Here is a 24,755-nt window from a genome sequence, read left to right on the forward strand (position 1 = left end):
ACCCTCAAGGATCCCAAAACACTAGCACACACCCACACATCCATACACACCTCTTTCACATCCAAAACATCTCTCTCACTCCCTGCCCCCCAATTTCCTCTTTACCCAGTTTCCAGTCTGCAAGGAATGAGCAATACTTTGATAGATGGTGATTTTTGGAGTACGCGAGTTTATTCTTCTCTGACTCTGAACCACAAAACCATTCTTTATTTTTTACCCTCTCACTGTTATTAAATGTGTTGAGAAGAAGGAGGTAGAAGATGATCTCAATCTTCCTATTTTTTTCTACTTCAGAAAAAGAACACCAACACATGTTTTGTATTAGTAGAATCACCCTTGCACATAATCAAGTCCTATTTTACTTTAACATTCTCAGCACTGGGTGAGGACTCATGCTATGTGGGTTATGGTTTTAAATTTGCAACTACTTAGCCCCTGTCTTTGACTGTGTAAGTGGACTCCTGATCTCATTTTCTTCATTTATAAAATGCAAGGCATTAATGATCTAATTCTATAAAAATAGAATGATGTGTATTCTACAAAATTTCTTCCACCTAAAAATCTCAAATTAGGAAATACTTATAATATAGCCTAATAATTTTTGAGTCGCTTCCTGTTTTCAGTTTTGTTTTCATATCTAGAGATTTTTAATTATCACCCAAAAATTTGAATGTGGCATAATCAATATTATTTGTTATTTTGATGGTAATCATGAAGCACTTCTTCTTAACAAAACCAAATCAACAAGTGGCAAATGAATAAAGGAATTTCATAAGACCTTTTGGAAAACTTAAGGATCTAGGTGTAATGAATAGGATATGTGGTCTTTTCAAAGAAAGACCATAATTAGGATAAAATTTCATTGTTCAGGTTACTGCACTGTATGTCAAAAATCGTGAGCTGCTCCAAGACATATGTGAAAGTCAACACAGACTTTCTCAAATGCTTTGAAGTGGCCCTTTCCTTCTACTTCAGCAGATTCCTGCAGATTCATGTCAGCATATCTATGAAGGCTGCATGTTAATTTTGCAAGTTCCCCTCACTTTGGGACTGATATACCAACCTGCAAATGCAACCTCCCCCAAAGACCAGGCTGCTCATTGCTGTTTTGAACTTAAAAATTGTTGCTATGTTTCCCCTACTTCATTAGACAGTGAGGGCACCTTTCAAAGATACCCCAATTTCAAAAGAGACAGAGGGATGCAAGAGAGAGTGAGTGGAAGAGAGAGAAAGAATGTACTCAGTGAAGTCTGAGATGCCCTTCAAAAAATGAAAGATGGGACATGAACATGGCAGACATTCATTAACATTAACTTATTACATTGAATCCTAAAGTTTCTGGTCCATGATAAGTGATAAATGACAATAGGTCCCTACTAGCAGAACCTGAAGCATAGCTGCTATTAACATACCCTTAGCACACCTTTAAACAAGACAAATGCTGAGGTATAGCAGCATTGAATGAAGGTAGTAGAGGTAGCTAAGAATGGGTAGATAGCAGTCTGAGAGGCAAGATAAGTTATAAATCTTGGAAAATTGTGATTTGTTCCATCATTTAGTCTTTCAACATAATGGTTTATCTCTATATTTAATCTTTTGATCTTCTATCTATAAATGCATTAGCATCCATGGGTGCCCATGATGATGGGGGAGGGGTTCAGGCTGGGGACAGTGGTGGATGCCTTCTGTTAACCACCCTACACCTCCTATCAATGCCTTTCTCTCCGTGGACCATGCCTCCAGGGGCGAAGGGGACTGACTTCCCTTGATCTCAAGTTCGCTGTTGGGATTGGCCAACGAGGAGCATCCATACGAGATAGGAAGACCTGGAACCTCCACAGAGGTCACCTGCCTGTCAGACCACCCGCTCCCCACAGCCCACTGTCCCTTTGCGCCTTCAGAACTAGGTAGTAGGGGCACTGGTTACCACTCTTGGAATTCTGCAATATTATTTGTGGGTTCCTTCTATCCTTCCCACACTTCCGTCAGTGCTTTTTAGAATTATTAACTCTTCTCCAATAATCCAGTTTTAATGTGCTGTCTGTTTCTCTTGGAATCTTGAATGACACAGGACCAGGAAGGCTTTCTGAAGGAACTACATGAAGAGTTACATCTCGAAGGGGTTAGGAGTGTATGGGAGAACACGTTGGAATAAGATGCAAAGGAAAAATGAGATTTCAGTCAGAAAGAGCAAGGTGTGAAAAAAAGGGTAACGGCTGGTATAGGTAACAATAAAAGGGAAGAATGTACTATTTCCTGTTTTTAAGGTGTATTACAGGCTCCTGACTTATGGCAGTTATTTCAAGACATGTTTGCCTATTAGTAAGTTCTTTGCGTGGTGAAAAGAAAAATCCAACTCCCATACTTGACCTTTATGTGATATCACATTGCGCAACCTACAAAACTGCCACCAGGTGGCGCTCACGCAGTAACTTTGGAGCAGCAGCAGGCAGTGAATGTTAAAGACGCTGAATTGGAAATATTACTGTCGAACAGATGTTCTTGTCTTTGATGCTGTATCTAAGTTAAGGTAGGAATGATGAGGTCAAAAAGGCTAATAAATTTATTATGTGGTGGAAAAGTTATTTCTCCTTGCCCATGAGACAGAAAAGCCATTATTTTTAAAGCATAATGTTAGCTGAGCTTTGTTCACTGTGACACAAAATTCTCCTAATCCTCCTCATACTTTTAGTATTCTTTGTGTGATATGTGTCTTTCGTTGTGAGTAAAGAAGAAGAGATTATAGTAGTTGCCGTAAGCTGACTGCTTAAGAGTTCAGTAAATTTAAATAAGTCTGTTGCAGAAAAAAACATGCCTTGGACACTGATCATCCAATGGTGAATAAAAAATGTAGACAGAGCATTTATGCAAAGAGGCAAATGATGTGCGAGAATGGCACTGCCCGTAAACAAAGCAGACAGTTTGACAAAAGTGTTTTTCCCCGACTTTGATCAAATAGACTAGAGCATCTTTGCATCCAGCTTGTCAAAGTGCGGAATCTGTTTTCCATCTCTCTTTATTCCTACCTTCACCCAATCCCCACCATTCTTTCATTCAGGTCTCCTCCCTGAAAAGAAATAGGCTGTTAGTAGACTGCAGTTGATAGCATCCAACTGCAGTTAATGAGCAATGAGACAGAAATGTCTTGGGTTCTTGTTCTTTCTCCCACCTTCTTCCCCAGCGACAAGGTCTGCAGACTTTCATGGGTAAATTCTGTTACAGGGAGAGTGAGGAGGCCAGATAATTGCCCAAGCTGCCTCTTCCATAGATTGACATTAGGGACCTTGTCCTCAGCATTGCACACCTGGAGACCTGCTAACTTATCCAGTATCAGATGAAAGATTTATGCACACAACTGCGAGTGTGGGGAATTCTCAGGAAGTGAATTGTTTACAGCAGAAGATTCACACTCAGGATGTCAGTAAATATTACCCCAATTACTTTTGCACCAGCCTAATACTAATCAACCCCAGAGACGAGGTTTAGCATTCCCATTTTATGCCGACAGAAATGAATGGACAGAGAGTTCGAGGGATTTACACAAGAGGCACAGCTACGAGGAGACGGAGGCCAAATGTGCATGCGAACTAAAATCTCAAATGACTAATGGAGAAATGGAAAGAGGATTGAATAAAATTGAGCTCTTCTTTTCCAACAATCACCCTTCTGGTAACAAGGTGCTAGAGTTTGTGACCCATATGTATCTTATTTCAGTAAAGATTTATTGGGAAGGAGGATATTTTTGTCCAGCTTTTGGATTAGGCCAGTGATCTAAATGGGGTGACAAGAAGTAGTGACAATAATCATATCTACTGGACAGAGCATCTCTAAGGGCATGAAACCCGGGCAGTTGCCTGGGGCCCTGTGCTTGGCTTAATGCTGTGCTGTCACTGTCTTGAAATTCTTAATAATTTTTTTTAATATACTTCAAGTTTTAGGGTCCATGTGCACAACGTGCAGGTTTGTTACATATGTATACATGTGCCGTGTTGGTGTGCTGCACCCATTAACTCGTCATTTAACATTAGGTATATCTCCTAAAGCTATCCCTCCCCCATCCCCCCATCCCATAACAGGCCCTGGTGTGTGAAGTTCCCCTTGCTGTGTCCATGTGTTCTCATTGTTCAATTCCCACCTATGAGTGAGAACATAATTTTTGAACAAGAGACCCTACATTTTCTTATGGTACTGGGTGCTGCAAATTATGTAGCTGGTTCTGCCGATAGTATTTTTCTCTTTTGACCATTGCCGGATAAACATAGATACTTTCTGTTCCTCCTTGGCTCACTCTGGAACCTTTCAGACAGCCCCCAGAAAATTCCATTAGCAAGTTATTTCCTCAGACAGATCGGCTGGAATGCAACAATTAGGTTGTAGCTTACATTGCTGTTCTTGAAATAGCTGCTTCCTTTTTGCATTTGACAAATCCACATTGAGCACCCACTCTGTGCCAGGCACTTGCCAAGTTGAAGGTGGTTTCCCAGTTGTTCCTAGCACTGCTTTCTTCAGCCTTCTCTAACGGAAGGGAAGCTCTCATAGCTTACTACTCTAAGCCATGCTATGCTCCTACTAGATTTCCCTCTCAGAGAATGACCTTTCTGATCTTGTCCCTCAGCGCTGAAGGCATCCTATTAATTCCCCTTTGCACTGCCTACAATTACTACCAACGGCAGCTACTGCGCAGCCATCTGAGAAATGAACCCCCATGGAAATTGCCATCCTTGCCCAAGGCTAACAGAGTTCTCCGGCAGGTCCTGGTGGACTTGTGAAATATTAAATATGTTCCATATTCTTTGTACATTAAAAAGTCAAATCTGAGAAATCTCCTTATGCATTAAGTATCTGTGTCTACATGATATTACACTCAGCACTCAGCACTGTAAGAAGAGATTTAGTTGTAGTCTTATTTTCGTAGAATCTGTCAAAAGTAGACAATGAGCCTAAACAAATCTGAATGTAAAGACAATCTATATAAGGGCAAAAAATGCAGAAAATTAAGCAATGCAAAGCATTGGTCAATGTAACTTGCTGTCCATTTCAAGAACAAGTGCATTAGCAGAGCAGTGAGGAGTGAGAGAGCCTTAAGTGGCTAATGCTCACACCGGATGGTGCAGAGGGAAGCTATTAGACCTTTTCCAAATAGTTCTGGAAGACTGTGTACAGGAACTGGGATTTCATGAGCTATTTGGATGATAGAAGAGAGATAGCTTGGCAGACAAAAAGAGAGAGCATTCCAAGAATATGGCACAGTTTGGAAAAGCCTTGTGTGGAATGACTAGGTGATGGAGATATTAAGCCAATTGGCTTGAACTGAGTGGGGGCTCCTTCCAAGGAAGGATTTCAAATTTGATTCAAAACAAAATAATGGCTTTCTGTAACATTATTATGACAACTAACAATATATTTTTGAATCCAGTGTGTGCTACACAAATCCAGGCTCAGGTCGTGGAGTTCCTAGGAAAAGAAGTCTCCTGAGTAATGATGGGGGAATAAGACACGGGAATTAACAGGATCAGCTACCCTCAGGCATAAGCAAGGCTACCCCCAGTCCACATACTCCACTCCATGGAGCCCAAGAAGCAAATCAGCAGGACAGCTCCTACAGAAGGAGAAAGGTTTGTCCTCATCCCATTGCTGGGAGGAAAGAGAAATGGGGCCTCAGTCTTGGTATCCCTGCTGCTGTCTTTGGTGTTGTGTTCATGAGCAGTGAAGTTCTGAACAGAGGGCTCAGGGGCCCTGGGCCTTGGGAGGAAGACCACGGTCTATACCTGCCTTGTGATTCACCTCAAAACCTAAGTAAGAAGGTATTTATCAACTGCCATGCTTTTGAAAATTCTAAGAATATTTGTCGCTTTAAAGAAGCTTATCAGCTAAATGAAGAGAGAACTCATGTCCATTTGAGAAGTTACAGAAGGAAAATAAAATTAAGAACTGTCACAAGGAGACACACTTGCCTGTCAAAATGATGGGATCTGACAAGTGTGGAGGAAGGCAGTATTACTTTAGGTTGGAAAGACCATTAGGTGGAGCTAGAATATGGGTGTGTCTTCAAGAATGAGTCAAATTTAAATAACCAGGTAGGGCAGAGCATTGTGGGAAGGCACAAAACCTCACAGGAAAGACATGGTGGCCAGAAAGGCAGGTCAAGATGGAAGGGCACTGCCATGCTGTCCAAAACAGAAGGGCCTAGAGGAAGTCAGAAGGAGAGGAGGTGAGGGCTTCATCGATGACAGGAAATTGAGCTCATTTCCTCTGTTGTTGCAAGGAATGAACTAATCAGGGATCAGCACTTTTTGCCCAAGTTCTGGGAAAAGAAGTTTATATTTTGAAAACCTTTAATAAGTTACTTTTTCCCTTTCCTAATACAATGTTGAATTGCCAGTGCATAGAGAAGGTAAATCATCCACCCAATGCAATGATTTTGCTAGCACCATCTGAAGAGCTACCAGATAATTTGTCTTTGTGAAGGGCCGTAAGCATATTCTTGAGCTCTGCTACTGCTCCCAGAGCAAGCACCTTGCAGAAGGGCTCTGGAGTGCAGCATTTGGCACGTCCCGCTGCTCCGGCCATCTGCTGCACCTTACAATGTGGTCTGGCAATTCAGAAGATGGCACGGGCAGCCAGCAATATATCCATATGTTATTCTCCTCCTCTTTGCTTGAGAAACAGAACAGCCATCTTTAAGACACCACCAGGAATTCCAAGTCACATGACTTCCTTTGTTTCCTCCAGACCAAAGATATCAACATTTATTTTAAAAGGGCAAAAACACACAGCCAGTCAGTCTGAACAAAAACCCTGTGAAGGTGTTATTACCTTACTAGTTAGCCTCAGAGTATGGGAGAGGGAATTCCCGCTCTCCTCACCCCCCACAAAAAAATGCCAACTAATGTTGAGCGCCCTTGCGTGACTTGGGAGGAGTGGTTCCCGGGTATAGTAAGGGTTTCTGTGAAGTTATGATCAGCATCACTACTTTTTGTAGTTGTGTACAAGATTGTGTAACCTAAAGCCTTGCAACTCAACGTTGGTTCATGGACTAGAAGATTCTGCGTCGCCTAGGAGCGGGTTAAAAATTCAGAATCTAAGACCCACCCAGATCCTCTGAATCAGAAGCCATATTTTCACAATGCCCCCAAGTGATTCGCGGGCACATTAAAGCTTGGAATGTACTGATCTGGAAGAGGATACTCAGAAAAACTTCTGCCCATGTAGTTTTGAAGATTCTGGGAAAAATAATCTAGATGTAATGAATGAAGTAGGATTACTATGCCATCTAGGAATTTGTATAGAATGCTTACAGAGATTTTTTAACTCATAAATTTTATTCCCCAAATAAAGTTTTTTTGTTTGTTTTGTTTTTTATTTTTGTTTTGTTGTTGTTGTTAATAATAAGTGAGTCCATAGCATTTATCCGAGGAATCTATACCCACAGAAGTAAAAGGACACCCCAGGGTTATGTTATCAGCCCCCCTCCCTCCTTAGGAAGCATTCATTGGAGAACTTCTCTGGAGCCTTGCTTCAATCTGAGATCAGCACTGAGCTGACCACTTCTTGATTCAGGACACTGAAATCTCTGCATATGGGTTTATTTAGAGGAGAGGCTGTGAGCGCTAAAGATTTACTTGTTAACCTTATCAGCAGCCGCTGTGTGCTGTGGCCCAGTGCTCTAATCTGGGTGTCAGGCCTGAGCACGGCATCCTCCATGCTGGTGGCTGCCTTTTCTTCTCCTGCTGGCCGAGTCTGCTGTGGACTCTGTTAATGAGGGGTTTGAAACCCCCTTTGGCAGGGAAGAGTGTCTTCCTGCTTGCAGTTTGAATTGAAAATGAATTCCCTATTTGCACAGTACCATGACACTTCGCATAATATCATTTACTGTCCCCCAGGCAGGAGTAGTTCTGGACAATACTTCTTAAACACTTTATGCCCAATATCATGTGGGTTACAGTCGCTCATATGGAAAAGAAAAGGACAGTTTAAAGCTTGAACAAGAGGAACAAAAATGCCTCCTAGGCCTCCAAAATGTCCACCTAAGATTCAGCTTTTAAGGCCGAAAAATGGCTAACAGGGACCATATTTTGAAATCATTAAAAATGGATGTGTTTAGCCAAGAAAATGAAAGAAGACCTAGGAAAAATTAATTCCATCTCTTACAGAGTGATTAAAAACAGAGATAACAAATTGTCAGTTAATGAAGCATACAGACTGGAGAGGTGATGTAGATAATAAAAAGTGGATTATTCAGCATACTATTTTTAATTGAAATATATATAGGAATAATGTTAGTATAAATCATTTTGTACTGGTATTGTTGCTAAAATGAAAAAACTAAGTGATTTGCTTTCTTTGAGTTGATCACACATGATGGTCCTGAAACAGCCCAGAAGTACAACCCAAGGATTAAATCCCTCTGGATTCAAAGTTTGCACTTGATGATCTACAGGTAGAAGCATGAACACTGACTTTTTTTTTTTTTTAACCATCTAATCATGTATATATATATATATATATATATATATATTTTTTTTTTTTTAAGACAGGATCTTTCTCTGTCACCTAGGCTGTAGTGCAGTGGTATGATCTCAGCTGACTGCAGCCTCCGCCTCCTGGGGTCAGGGGATCTTCTCACCTCAGCCTCCCAAGTAGCTAGGACTACAGGTGCCCGCCACCATGCCCGGCTAATTTTTGTATTTTTTTGTAGAGATGGGGTTTCACCTCATTGCCCAGGCTGGTCTTGAACTCCTGAGCTCAAGCGATCCACCTGCCTTGGCCTCCCAAATTGCTGGGATTACAGGCGTTAGCTGCCACACCCAGCCCATTCATAATCTTTTTAAGCATTCTGTTTTCATAGCCTCCGTAAAACAGGAAAATTATGGGTACATTTTTCACTTATTTATTCAAATGACAAGTATTTATTGGGCACACACCCACCTCAGGCACTGTTTTGGGGCTATAAAGTTGTAATCACTAAACAAAAACGCATTCGCTACCCTCGTGGAGCTTACCTTTTAGTAAAATATACATGCAAATAAATAACCAGAAAGATAATTGCCTTACAAGTCTGACAGAGATAATTGGCAAAAGAAAAATTAGCTTCACACAAAAATACGTTAACATCTGGAGAATAATGAAATTATGAGGAACAAGCATCAATGAAATCGTGCCAAATTCAAATGATGGCAGCTCTTGGTAGGCTTCCAGAATTAACTATTAAAAGAACATATTAGCCTTAAACCCAGTGTGTCTTCTGTGATGGCTGTGGGGGGGTTATGTCAGGCTGCATTCATGGAGGATGGACAGATGCCAGGATATTTCACAGGAACCTAATTGTTCTTCCCTGCCAGGAAATCGCTGTAGCGTGACATGATCCCAAGGATCAAAGTTCCTGAAGACCAGAACTCCTGGAGCAAGCTTGCATTGCTTTCAGGTGATGCTGTAGATCACCCAGAATGTCCTGCAGTGGCCAGTGCCCCTGAATGAGGACTGGACCCCACATTTACATGGGTTGATTCTGTGGCCTCGAGCAAGTTACTAATGTCTTTGAACCTCAGTTTTCTCACTTGAAAAATGAAAATCATAATACATCAACATAAGATTAGTGAAAAGAATAAATGATATCACATATATATACACACACATATCTATAGTCAATATGTACAACGCTTGCTGCACAGTTAAGTGTGCAACAAATGTTAGTAACCTGCTCAAATCTTATAACTGCTCAACAATAAGATTTATAAAGGCCACACATATTTGACAAGACAACCCAAACTTTCACACTTTACCTTTTGAACACTTTTGCCCATTAGACCTTACCCCTCTAAGCTGCATTTCTTGTGCATATTTGGGATTCGGTTCCTGAAATGATTAACAATCATTCAAAATATCACTTGCTTGCTCTTGCTAGACACTAGTTCCGTTTCATCAACACACCCATACTTAGCTATACAGCAGTTCCTGTTTGTAAAATTACTTGAAGATTCAGTTAGATTTTTGTCCTTATTTAAGAAGTAGGAGTGGAAAGCGGAAATAAGAAAGAGTAGAGACTAGCAACAGAAATGTCTGTTTTTATAAGCACAACACAATAAACAGAAATTTTTAGGTATGTTTCTAGCAGGAAACTCTGAGTCAGCCTCTCATTGGACTAATGAGGGCTCAATGTGAATTACAGGTTGGGAAAAACTACATTGGAGAGAATATACAAGATACTAGATCAATATTGGAATTAGAGCTAAAAGTGAGATCAAATTAGGAAATAAATGTGTGTGTGTATGTGCGTGTGTGTTTCAATATTGGAATTAGATTTAAAGGAGAGATCGAATTGGGAAGTAAATCTACGTGTGTGTGTACCTGTGTGTGTGTGTGTGCGTGTGTGTGTGTGTTTTACTGAAAAAGAACTCCCTTTCTAGTCTGTGAATCTATTGATCTATTGTTTGTCTTTCATGTATGTATTCTAGAAAGCATTACGTGTAGAAGTACGGACTTGCCTCTATCTAGTTGCCTTTTTTATTTGTTTGTTTCCAGCCTCCTGCAAAAAGGAGGTGATGAAGTAGCAAGTTTTTCTAATCTCAGTAGTATTCTCCTCTGAGCAATCTGACCAGGAGACTACAAATATTTGTTGGTCACCTACTATGTTCCAGGCATCATGTCCCCAAGGGTATGTCCCCTGCTAGAGTTAGCAGAAAGATCTGGCATGGATTCAAACAGATTGAAAAATGAGTAAGACAGGAGACCACTGGATCTGCAAATCTGATGAGGAAGCTTCCTTTTTAAGCACTTCAGCCTAATTCTCTCTCAAAATGTGTATGGGCTTAGGTTTTTGTAGCAGCATACTTAAAGGAACTAAGGCTCTGCTTCTCAAGGTAAGCCGTGCAACTCTGTGTACACTGGCAGGGACTGCGAACCTTGGAAGGGAAGCGTGGCTCAGTGCCGCTGGAGGCTCAGGCTGTTTCTAGTTGCCAGGGATAAACCCCTTTCCAGGTCCGGAAAGCTGACACTGTGGCAGGCTTCTCCTCTACAGCCGGGACCTAAATTAGATCCTTCTATACTCCAGCTACTTGATCCTCAAATCTTTAAGATTTGGCCACCCTTGGACGTTCTCCTTAGGCCCTTTTCTATAAGTCCTTTGAATATTTGCATATACTGATTTCTTTTTTTTTTAAAGTGCAAAGAGAGAAAAACTTTATTTTTTAAATTTTTTTCTACTTTTATTTTAGGTTCAATGGATACACATGCAGGTTTGTTACATGGTGTATTAGTCTGTTTTCACACTGCTGTAAAGAACTACCTGAGACTGGGTAATTTATAAAGGAAAGAGGTTTAATTGACTCACAGTTCTGCATGGCTGGGGAGGCCTCAGGAAACTTACAACCATCTGGAAGGTGAAGAAGGAGCAAGCACCTTCTTCACAAGGTGGCAGGAGAGAGCGAGCCTGAAAGGGGAAAATCCTCTTGTGAAACCATCACATCTCATGAGAACTCACTCACTATCACGAGAACAGCATGGGGGAAACCGCCCCTATGATCCAATCACCTCCCACCAGGTGCCACCCTTGGCACTTGAGGATTACAATTTAAGATGAGATTTGGGTGGGGAAAAAGACAAACCATATCACATGGGTGCATTGCATGCCGCTGAGGCTGGGTGTACAAAATGGCCTCGTCACTAAGGTAGTGAGCATAGTGCCCAATGGGTAGCTTTCCAACCCTCTCCTTCCTCCCCTCTCAAGCAGTCCCCAGGATCTATTGTTCCCATTTTTGTGTGTAGGAGTACCCAGTGCTTAGCTCCCACTTATAAGTGAGAACCTGTGCTATTTGGTTTTCTGTTCCTGCATTAGTTTGTTCAGGCTAATGGTTTCCAGCTGCATCCATGTTGCTGCAAAGGACATGATTTCATTCTTTTTTATGGCTATGCAATATTCGATGGTTGTTTATGTACCATTTCTTAATGATACCTCAAACTTGGTAGGCTAAGACTAAAATTTTGTTGTTAGAGCTGAAATCATGGATAACTGCAGCTAAATGGGTCTCAGATTCTAATTCTTCATTTGTGTGTGTGTGATTAAACTGAAGTCAAGAGCGACTGTCAGAGAGAAGAGAGAATGAATAAATGGCACAAACCTCCTTAGCAGCACAGGTCAGGCTATAATGTTCTGACCCCAAATTCATTGTTGACTGGGTCCTGTTTGCTGCATCAGTTAATGAAATCACCAAAACTCCACTCACCTTTAGTTGCAAATGCCTTCCCATTTCCTACTGTATATCCAAGAAGTTAACAAATCCTACCAAACCTCCAAAATACTTTGTTCAATTTTTGCTTTTTATGATTTATTTCAACTGCTAAGGGCCTTAGTCCGTCCTTTCTTTATCTCTCCCCTGAGCTGTTATGACAGCAACTCAGCTGGCTTCTCTGCACTCATCTTCTCTTCTGAAAACCCAGCCAATAAACTGGAACTAGAGATATCTTCCTGAGATCAGATGGTGCCACTATCCTGTTCTAAACTGTCCGTGCCATACCTCCATGTGCAGGAAAAACTCCTAGACTCCATAGTGTGGCCTCTTCTCTCATCCAGTGTTTCCACTCCTCCAAGGACACCTCGCCTTTTGTCATCTAACACCGTTGCTCTAGGTGCTGTTCTTCATGATATCATATCTTGACCTTTCCACAAGTAATTTCTTTTTCTCAAAAAATTCAGTTTACCAGAAACACTGCTCCTCCCAGGAAATCTACCTGTCAAAGTTCTGTTCAAAGTTTAGGACCAGTTTGGTATCATCTCCTCTAAGAAGCCTTCCTTAGCCATCCTAGTAGGATGGCTAGTGGTATCAGAAGTAGTATCAGAAGACATTTATCCCATCTGTGTCTCCAAATCCTATGCTTCCTTTTTCTATAGAACACAGGAAACATTAGATTTTGATCCCACCACTCCCCAGGCCCATCTAAGCCAAGTCTCTAATACTCATTTCTTTGCAAAATGGATTGTGCAACCCACAGTTCTTATCTTACTCACTTTATGAGCAACATTTGACACAGGTGGTTAATCTCTCCTTCTCTTAATATTTTCTGCACTTGGTATTTTGAGTGCCACTCATTCGTGATTTTCCTCCTCCTACCTCATAGCCTCTTCTTCCCAGTCTACTATGCTATTTCTTCCTCATCTCCCTGATGTCTACACGGTAGATTGTCCCAGAGCTCAATCCATGGATTCCTTCTCTGTATTGCATGAATTTCCAGGTGAGAGTATCCAGTTTCATGGCTAAATTACATTTAAAGTTGATGAGTCCCAATGTTACAGCTGTAGTCTGAAACTCTTCCCTGAACTCCAGATTCCTATATCCAATGGCCTACCTGACATATCCAATTGGAAGGCCAGTGGGCATCTCTTTAGCTGTTCTCAGTCACATCCCAAATCCTTGTCACCAGCCAGTTCTGTTGGCCCTCCCTTCAAAATAGATCTAACACCCTACCACTGCTAAACATTGCCATCACAACCTCTCTGGCCCAAACTACCATCAACTTTTGCCTAAATTGCAATAACATTTTAATTAGACTTTTTGCTTTTTTTTTTGCATTTCTACAGTCTATTTCACCATAGCCAGAGTGATACCTTTAAAATGTAGGTGCTACGGTTTGCAAATCTCCCCAGAAGCCCATGCATTGCGTGACTCTCTTACTCTTTCCTCAGTCATCTTCTTGGAGAGTCCCTACCACTGAAGGCTTTTCTGAGCACCCATAAAAAAAAAAGCAACCCCACTCTTTAAGCTCCCTAACTCCCTGCCTGGCTTTATTTTTCTCCATAGAGTTGTCAAGTTACCACCATTTGACATTTTTAATCTCTCTCTGTATCATCTATCTCTGTCTCTTATCTATCTATTATCCATCCCTCTCATCTCTTTTTCATCTACTTATCTATCTGTTATCTATCATCCATCTCTCTCTTATTTCTCTTTCATTATCTATTTTCCACCTATATACCTATTATCTATAAATTATCCATCTCTCACATATCTCTATGTATGTATGTATGTATGATCTATCTATCTATCTATCTATCTATCTATCTATCTATCTATCTATCAGCTTGTGTACTGTCTGTCTCTCCCTGTGAAAATGTGGAATCCATGAAGACAGTGTTCTTGTCCATTGCTATATGCCTGATATTTAGAACAGTGCCTGGTAAACAATAGGTACTCAATAAATATTTATTGAAAGAATGATTAAATGGATACTTGAAATCAAAATCTGGTTACCAGCCTTGGCACAGACACCCTCCTGTGAGAGGTCCCCTCCACCCCCGCCAAGTCTTGCAGTGGGGAGTCCAGTTGTGAAGCATACATGACAAAGGGCCCTCCGAGGAAAATCCATGGGGCTCTAATGCCACACAGTGGGGCCCGGCCTGTTTCTTGTAGTAATAAACACTAGAAAGCCCTTGAGAACGCGAGGCTATCAGATGGTGTGCTATAAAAGAAAGAACAATGCACCAGCAAGCAGAAGATACATATTTGGATTCTGAGTCTTATTACCTGTGGAGTCCTGAGCAAGTTGCTAATCCTATTTGGCCTCCATTTCTTATCTGTACAGTAACAGTGATGGATTCGCTTGTCTGAGATCCTTTCCACACCTTCGATTTCTGTTAAATTCTGTCGGTGTCTGAGGAAAGATGGAGACAGGGAGGGAGGAAAAAGGGAGGAAGACGGTTTTTGATTATTCATATACCTGCTAAGAGATAGAAAGAAGGAGATAACTTGTAGTATAAAGAATATTGCATAGAAGAGATTATTTTGGCATAACTGCACTACCTAGAAAGAACTTGGTTTTATAATTGGGCATCTAAGCATTCTAAAAGAATACTCAATTTACACTAAGTTCCACGTTTTCTGTGTTTTGGGCCCTGATGCTTACACCTTTTGTCCAGACCTGGAGCTCTGTTTTCTATACATCATAGTTGAAAGTTTTGGGTTTTTACAGGCCATATTGAATGTAATTATTCATTTGTAGATAATTACTAAAATAAAAACTATTCTGAATTTTCTTAAAATGACACAATACCTTTCTCCTCTAAACATTTTAATATATTATTTGAGCAAGATTTATTCATTTTTGTATTACTATTATGGAGATTTTAATTTAGTGATTAGTAAAATTATTTAAGAAATATAAACCCATGCTCAGTAATATTTTTCAATATGTTGAAATGTTTTAACATACTGGAGATGGTGGGTTTCTTTTTCATTATGTCTTTGAAATTTAATATAAAGATATGATATTCCATGCCAAGTGTGTGTGGCATTTTAGTTTATTTTAAATGAGTTCTCATGAAAGGTTGCACTCTTTATGACCACAGAAAGTTCATCATTATACTTAACTAGCCAGTCTGTGCACAGTGTTTTATCAGGCAAAAACAAACAAACAAAAAAGACACTTGATGTTTTAGATGTTTTACTAAGTCGGAATATGAATTTCTAACTGTACCGAAATGGAACATGACATTGTGGTGTTTTTTTGTTTGTTTGTTTTTTTGTTTTTTTGTTTTTTTTTTTTTTTGAGATGGAGTCTCGCTCTGTCACCCAGGCTGGAGTGCAGTGGCGCGATCTCGGCTCGCTGCAAGCTCCACCTCCTGGGTTCACGCCATTCTTCTGCCTCAGCCTCCCAAGTAGCTGGGACTACAGGAGCCCACCACCGCGCCTTGCTAGTTTTTCGTATTTTTAGTAGAGATGGGGTTTCACCATGTTAGCCAGGATGGTCTCGATCTCCTGACCTCGTAATCTGCCCGCCTTGGCCTCCCAAAGTGTTGGGATTACAGGCGTAAGCCACCGCGCCTGGCCAACATTGTGTTTCTTAAAAGCACAACCCCTTACAGTGTCAAGCTAACAACCCAAAACTATGGTCCAATTAATTGAGGACACTGCCGAGGAGGTCAAAGATCCCATAAAAAGTTAGTAAAGACATTAGATTTTAGACAACCAAAAGAATCTGGAGAAATGATCTGTGGTCATAACGATTCCCTCCAGGGCTGAAGAGAGCACTCAAGAAGACATTTACCGGGCACAGTGATTCACACCTGAAATCCCAACACTATGGGAGGCCGAGGCGGGTGGACCACCTGAGGTCAGGAGTTCGAGATCAGCCTGGCCAACATGGCAAAACCCTGTCTCTACTAAAAATACAAAAATTAGCTGGGGCGCGGTGGCATGTGCCTGTAGTCCCAGCTACTTAGAAGGCTGAGACATGAGAATCCCTTGAACCCGGGAGACAGAGATTGCAATGAGCCGAGATCCCACTGCTGCACTCCAGCCTGGGTGATACAGTGAGACTCTTTCAAAAAAAAAAAAAAAAGGAAGGAAGGAATAAGCTAAAGTTTAAATTGTCATGTGTAATTTAGACTTGTAAAATCTACCACAACATTTCATTCTTTATCTGTAGGAAATTTTTATTTTTCAGAAGCTAGGTAAATGGGAGTTGCAGATGATGTGTTTCTGTTGATTATTTTTTGAAATTGGAAAACAGAGATTGTAATTCTTTTTTTCAGTTACTTTAAAGTGAACCCACATGCAACTACAGCCATTCCATTTAAGTGAAAGCTGAACCATTCGACACACCATAGTAAAGATAATATATAAAGTACATTCAGCAAAAAGGATGTGGGTGGAATATGAGGCACATGGCTGGAACTACTATTAATAACCTTGAGGTTTAAAATCGCTGAAGGGGTAAGCTCCATTGCTGTGGTTCACTAAAGGACAGAGACCTGTATTTGAACTGAGGGCTCATTTCTCTTGACCTAAATGTGTCACGGTAACAAATAACTCTCAGAGAAGTGGTAAATCACAGTCATTAAACAAACAAATCATTGTGGACGGTCAGTTCCTACTTTGAAGAACTTAAGCCATCTTCAGTATTATACAGCCAAAAAGCATCCGTCCCTTTGAAAAGCTGCACAGGCTCTTCGCTTCCAAGTCATCTATTTCTCGGAGGCTTTACTTTTGCATGTGATTTTTAAATTTTTTGTAAAATGTATCTTTTTATTCTGTGCTACTCTGCTTCTCTTTTCTACCACCTAATTCTTAGATTATAATCAATTTCAAAAGTACACTAAAAACGCCATCACAGATTTCACTCCATCTTCAGGAATTTGGTGTTGCCACCCGTTTTCCCAGGGACAGTGTCACGCAAAATGCCTTCTGCTTCAGTTTGTTTCTTTATTTCTGTTCCGAGTGACCTGCGGCAAGAATTGCACTGCCCTCGCTATAGAAAGTGGCAATCCCCCACTGCTTATGATTATTGAGGTTCTTTGAGGCAGGGCTCACAATCTCAGATAAACTGTGCCCCTCAATTATAAGGGCTAGCTGAATATGATCCTTGCCTTACAAGTACCTTATTTTCCAATACACAGTGTCTACATTCAATTATCAGACATTATTGGAAACACAAAGGTCACTACTTACATCTCAAAAGCTCTTAAAGCAAACATGTTATTGCCTCCTGTACATTTGGGCTTTAAAATCTCAGAATTCACTTCAGGAGACTATTACCCTCATCTCTGTTCTTTTTGAACATCATAGCATGATGGAAAATGTCCTGGTCCAAATACCGAATCAGCCAACAAAGCAATTCAAAAGGAAAAACGCCGAGCTTTAAAAATTGCAATACAAAATGATTGCTTTCGTTCTCCGTCGCCTTTGTCCCCACCCTTCACTCCAATGTCAAAGTCAAAGCATCCCTTTGCTAGCATGACAATTTGAGCTAAGAATAAGAAGCCAGTCATTATTTTATCATTTAATATTAATTATAATAGTATTAGTCATGATGAACTCCTGTTGTATTATGTAGCTTTCAAATGTATTCCCAAAGGACTTTGATTATAATTTGCCATTTTATTCATGTTCAATTATTTTAAAGTGTTGCTGAATTAACAAGATCCACTTAGCCTTAATCACTACTTACCTCATCAGTTTATAGCACTGACATGTCTGGCTTATAAAGACGATCTGTGACAGAATGAGACGGAGCCATCATGGCCACGGCTGACATCCAGGCTAAGTTCTGAGGGGTGATGGTTCTATGAGACAGGCACTACTTCAGCACTGGTGGCTAGATGCAAGCCCGAAGACAGGAGGAGGGGGGCGTGGGAGGTGGTGGCTACTGAGAACTCTCGTTTGCTTCATTAAATACCTTGCCAGCCCCTGGAATTATAAATAGAGTGTTCTGTATGTCTTCCTTCTGATGCACACTAATAGTCCTGGCTCTACATCCCTTATGTCTTGAAAATATAGCTGCATTAAGATTGTGTTGTTGGTGGTGATGTTTTAAATGGAATTCAACTCTGCCTGACTGCTCATCGGCTCTGGTTCATTCTTCATGACATTATTATGTATTATTTCCATGAGTTCCTTTGTCCATTATTCCCAAATTTTGTTTTCTTTCACATTATCCTTGGGCTGTCTTCTAGATTCTACCAATATATTTCATTTTTCCACTTGATATTTACAAGATCTCTTATAATTCACACTAAGTTTTCTCATCTTCTCATTTTGTTATGTCTTATGTAGTTATAGCAATCATCTATCAGGTAATTAAAAATTACCAAGACCCCTGGAGTGGCTATTTACCTTGCCATGGCATGGGTTAGTACTATGTAAGTATTATGCCCCTACTCATGTGTCCAGCACCAATGTCAGACACTGCGGTAGATCCAGAAAATTAATATAAACAGCTTCTGACAATTCAACTGAACAGGTCTGATTAAGGTCACTGGAAAAGTAGTTGTGTTCAAAATATAATAGATGCTAGCCATCAGAAACCCCTAGATTTTATCAAACACCACCTCAGCAAATGAAATTACTTTAATCAGAGTTCTAGTAACCAGTTTGGGGTAGCACTGATAAAGATTTCTATGGTTTCAGGTGGGAATTCTATATGTGAGCCTTTTAACTCACTGACATTATAACTGAGAATTTCCCAACCACTCCATCTTCTGCTTTCTGACTCAAGGATTTAATTCAAACGAAAAAGTGAAATAAGATGGCCTGCAGCAATGTTCTCCCTTTTATCTAGCCTATCCATATGGTGCTATTTAAATGTACTATTCTCATACCAAGAACTTGCTTAGCGACTGGGACTGTGGCCTTTAATATTGCTCTGAAAACTGATAATGAACAACTTGAACAGGGGTTTTTAGATTTTTTTTGTAATTAAAAGAAAAGTATGATACATTCAATCATGACATGAAAATACATGTGCAAGCCCCGCTCAAAGCAATGGCATTTTTTAAAAAACTGTCAGAATAAGAGTTTTATACGTTATCATTATACATTGTATTGCTGTGCTGTATGCATATGTACACAACATACATGTAACACATGCTAACTTTCTTCATTGTTGGTGCTAACAGGAATGAAAATCAGAGTTGATGCTGGATCGTAGTTTGAATTACAAAGTTATTAATGACTAATAGATGATATTAAGTGTTACTATGAGCTGAGTGCAATTCCTACAGTTTTGTTGGTATTAACTTCTTTAGTTCTCACAATGACTAAATAATGCAGAATTCTATCCTCATTTTACATCTGAACAACTGAAATAGTGAGTAATTTAAGTGGCTTCATGCCACTCAACTAGAAATTGATGGGGCCAAGATTTACCTCCAACTTTAGGGTGGCCCGTGCTCTGAACTTTGACACTCCACTGCCTGGTTCCACGTCACAAATTGTAAACTGAATTGGTCTTTATGTAGCCACAACAATGTCCTGTGTTTTATTTCCTTTTCTCCTTCAATCAGGAGTTTCTTACAAAATATTTTGTACAAATTATTTTTTGAGAAACACTAAAAGAAAAAGATATCCCTATGATCTTTTTTTCATAGTTCTAAAGCTGATGGAGGTGTGCCTTTGAAATATTCTGTTCATGAATTTGTAATATATTGAATCTGTGGGTTAAACTTCCTGCCAAGGCTCATGATAAAATTTGCGTCCATCCAGAAGGAATTTGGAAATACTCTATAAATAAAAAGAAATCACAAAATTTCCAGGCTCCGGTGGCACACCCCATGTTGCTTCCACTTTAGTGAATTCTTCCTTGTAAGAATTATTGAATGGCAGTTGGATACTGATCTTATCTGCTCCCTGGCTTCCCCTTCCATCATCTCACTCCAGGATGTGGCTGCTGAGATGATTTTCCATTCTCGCTTTCCTAATGCTGCCTTTCCGCCTCCTTGAATCTCTTCATTGCTTGTCCTTTTTGATATGACCTTTTTGTACCTTGAAACATCTCCTCTGGTTCAAAAACCTCTGTTAATTCTATTTTCCCTTCCTCTGTCTGGGCTGCCGGTTGGATTCTCCCTTTCCTCATCTTCACTGAGAGGGCGTCTCTTTCACCGGCCCTGCTGCTTGAACAGCATGCCTCTTAGCAAATATGAAGCTCTTCATTTCATTAAAAAACAAAAACTAGAGATGCATTTTCAGGAGTGTTCTTGAGTAGCTGTGATGAAGTCGCATAAATAGGATCCTCGTTAATTTTAACTCTAAATGTGGCAGCCCTCTCAATAGTGTTCAAATTGATCCAACATCTTCTACCCCACTTATCACAACTTGACCTTGGAAAAACTGCACTGAACAGAAATATTTTAAAGAAGGCTTTGACTGGTGTTATAATTACAGTCTTACAAAGAGCAAATGCCAATGGTAATAAGATTACGCATGTTTGTACCACAGGAGGGAGAATAACACGTTAAGGAGAGTCATCATTAGTCATTGAAAGGCTACAGGAAGTAGCTTCAACACCAAGTACTGTGCAGAAGTGAGTGCTCTATGTTGTGGATGAGAGTCAGCACAGTTAGAGTATATAGTCTTTTAAATTGGCCCATACACTACCAAATTAATGCATAAACATTATTCACAAAAGTGGATTGTTTTCAAAACATCAAATCCCTAAGGTTTCACAGGGTACAACTGAAAAATTGTTACACTGATCACGATTGTTCTTTTGATTTAATGTATTTAGTTTGTTTTTGATTATTGGAAATTTAACTGATATTCTTTGATGATTGGGATGCAGAAGCAATATTACATTTTAAAATAAACTTTAAGAACCATATTTATAAATTGAACATCTCCAGCATAGTTCTTAAGCTATTTGCATGTTCATCTATGCAATGATACAGTTTTCTCTGTATTATTACAATGATAAGTATACATGCCTCACTTTCTATATCAGTCAATCTCTGATGGGGACAATTTTTAAAGTCACGTATTAAAAGCATCCTTTACAAATTGCATATGTGATAGAAATTTTTCAAGGTGCAATTATCTCATTAACAAATTACTCATTTAACAAGCTGACTCATTGAGATAATAAGGAGGAAGACTCAATGCTGATTCTTTTTAGAGAAAGAAGCTAGTATTATGTGAAAGATACTTTCATAATTTAAGTGAACCTTATAAACATATCCTTTGCAACTATAGTCATTTAGGTACTGAATATGATTTTGTATTTCTAATCGTTTAACATAAATGAAAAAAATGAGAAGCAGTAGAATTAATGTTCTTCATGATCAAAACGATTCCAACAGAAGTAGAGATTATATTTTAAAAAGTCCACATGGTATAGTGATGCAAACCTTCCAGATTATTAGCATTTTTAGTGAAAGTAATGTCACCGTCATGCTGTTCATATTAATTGTGGTAGCATTCAGGGCAATACGCTTCCCCCAGCTTCCTCTGCAGCCTCTAGTCCCTGGCCATCTGGAATCTCTTAGCAAAGGTTGATTTGGTGCTATATTAAGCTTCGCTGATCTTTCAGATATAGTAAACTATTGTTTTATTTTGTTCTGATATAAACACAAATAATAATTATTAACTTGAAGGGACTTTGGCTCAACATAAAGATTCCTGGACTCTCTTTTGCCCTGTTGAAACACAAAGTTAGTTTCCACACATCCCAAAGTGTAAAGTGTAGACTCCAGGGTAAAAAGAATCGTATGCTAGCCTTTTCCCAATTTGTATCTTAAAATGACAAAAGAGCATATTCAAGTAAGAATTAGAAGTAAAATTTAACTTTAAGTCCATCTTCCTTCTAATTTAGCAATTAATCTTGTGAGTTTTATTGTCTTTGCTGATGTCTCCAAATTAAAGTCTTAATGAATGACTATAAAATGCCTTAAACCATGCAAAAGCATGCTGTAACTGTTTACTACGGTTCTCATTTTTGGTCATAGGTGAAAGAAATATGTACATGCACACACACACACACACACACACACACATACACACATTTACATACTCCTGTGTCGAGTTGTCATAGTAATATGCACAGGGATCTGGGCTCCAGGGCATCAGAAAAAAATAAGTTCTCATCCTAGAAATGCTCATAAACCTGGTTTGTAGGATAATTCGCTGAGCCTCAGTTTTCTCATTTCTGAAATGGGGTGCCCTGTCTTCCTCCTTACCTCAAAAGACTTTGCCAAGATTAAATGCACTAATGCCCAAAAACGCACTTTGTAAACCGAAAAGTAGTATGGCAGTATACAATATTATTCCTAGGTTTATTATGTTAGTCAGCTGAGAAAGTTTTACAGGTAAAGCATTAACACAAAAGTACTTGTGAGTCAAGTTCAGGCTGACCTATTTGGTCTTGAAATTACTTTTTGCATAGCATTCATATAAAGATAGTGATGATTTCAGGACTCATTTATTTCTTATCAACACAGACCAAATTATAAAAACTTATAAAAGTTATGATGCCGGGCACAGTGGCTCACACCTGTAATCCCAGCACTTTGGGAGGCCAAGGTGGGCAGATCACTTGAGGTCAGGAGTTTGAGACCAGCTTGGCCAACATGGTGAAACCCTGTCCCTACTAAAAATACAAAATGAGCTCGGCGTGATGGTGCGCTCCTGTAATCCTAGCTACTCAGGAGGCTAAGGCAGGAGAATCACTTGAACCCAGGAGGTGGAGGTTTGCAGTGAGCCAAGATCATGCCATTGCACCCCAGCCTGGGCAACAGGAGTGAAACTCCATTTAAAAAAAAACAAAAAAAACAAAAACAAAAAAACTTAAGTCCAAACTAAGCAGATTTAAGTAAAGCTGTAATCACACTGAATAATTAAAGTGATAATAATATTGATCCACACTTCCTCTAATAATAACGTCATCAAACATTTTGTAAAAATTAAGTCTCACATGTTCCTTATTTGAAAATAAATTAATAATTTATGGCATAATGAGACCTGAACAATCAGCACCATTAACTGTTCTTAGGATGAGTTTAATCTCTTAGTTATTTAATTTAATCACTAAAAATACTTTCGTCTTTTATTGATTTGTATTTCAACTGTCCCCATTTCAATTTTTAGAAATACATCTTGCTTAGTCTTTAACAATTTATAATATAAACTTTAAAAATAATCTGACTTCTATGAGTCTATGAGATTGAAAGGGAGAGGATTAGATATAGTGTCTTTCCACAAGAAATCACATAAACAAGGAAGTTTATTTGGTTTATTTTGAAGTAGGTAGAATTATTTCTAAAAACTTGAGAGAGATTTTAAAAAAACCTTTTAGGTGACATAAAATCAGAATCTAAAATATTTCATTACTTTCAGGAAAACTTTCACATTTCACCTCTTATTATGTAAAACTCTAGCTAGGTTCATCTTTTTTGGAAGATATGAAATGGACCTATGAAAGGAAACCTTTTTTTCCAAGGTAGAATGGTACAAAGTTTTCCAGAAAGTTAGCAGATTATTTTTGACTTAGTTATCAATGTAGAAGAAGAATGAAAAGATGGTGATAATGTTACTTGTTTGCAAATATCTCTATTTGTTTAAAAATAATATACTTTTGCCAGGTTAATTAGCAATAATTACTTTTAATAAATAACCAGGACTGGGCACAGTGGCTCACTTTTGTAATCCCAGCACTTTGCGAGTTTGAGATTAGCCTGGGCAACATAGCAAGACTCTATCTCCACAAATAATGAAATGCTTGAAGAATATGTTAAGCCTGATGGTCTGCACCTGTAGTCCTAGCTACTCAGAAGACTGAGGCAGGAGGATTGCTTGAGCCCAGAAGTTTGAGGCTACAGGGAACTAGGATTGTGCCACTGCACTCCAGCCTGGGCAACAGAGTGAGAACCTGTCTCAAAAATCTACCTATCTATCTGTCTGTCTAGCCAATTCCTCAACTCCTTGTATTACCTCTGAAGCCTCAAAAAAGATAATACTCAAGCAATTTTTCTCAATGGACAAAGCAGAAAGCTGCCTGCCTCTTGCAATATTAGGGATGTCTTGTGATATCAGGAAAGTACTCTGCCCTAAAACTTCTGTTCTCCTAACCTCAAAGCGTAGCACAATCACTATTACAATTGTAAGAGCAACAATAACACAGTAATACATATAGCCTCATTTATGAGTACTTACTATGTGCCAGGCACTCTACTAAACATTCAGTATGGACACAATTGATTTTAATTCTCGTATCAACACTGTAATCTAGGTATTATTATCTCTGTTGCAAAGATGAGAATGCTGAGGTATAGAGTGGTTGAGAAGTTTGTCCAAAGTCACACAGCTAGTAAGTGGTAGGACTGTTTTTTAAAACAAAGTCTGCTTAAATTCAAATCTTTTGAAATTCATTTCTGTGGATTTTTGAAGACTTATTATTCCCTATAAGAATGCAAATATCCTATCACTATGACCTCACTGCTGGAAAAAAGGAAGCAGTGAATTTCTTAGTAATTTTCCTATCCAATAGTTATAACTGGGAGA

General features: G+C 39.3%; 1 long non-coding RNA gene across 1 annotated transcript in view; it reads right to left on the minus strand.

The window, feature by feature from the left end:
* LOC129035595 (uncharacterized) overlaps window positions 1-18,011 on the minus strand; it is a 95,061-nt gene extending 77,050 nt beyond the window's left edge. Inside the window, exons 1-2 of the long non-coding RNA XR_008502240.1 lie at window positions 17,938-18,011; window positions 14,517-14,643 (exon numbers count right to left, since the gene is read on the minus strand). This is a non-coding gene — a long non-coding RNA (uncharacterized LOC129035595). The remainder of the gene's footprint in view (window positions 1-14,516; window positions 14,644-17,937) is intronic.
* Window positions 18,012-24,755: the final 6,744 nt, after the last annotated feature.

This window comes from Pongo pygmaeus, chromosome 3 (genome assembly GCF_028885625.2).
Source record: "Pongo pygmaeus isolate AG05252 chromosome 3, NHGRI_mPonPyg2-v2.0_pri, whole genome shotgun sequence".
Taxonomy (NCBI): Eukaryota; Metazoa; Chordata; class Mammalia; order Primates; family Hominidae; genus Pongo; species Pongo pygmaeus.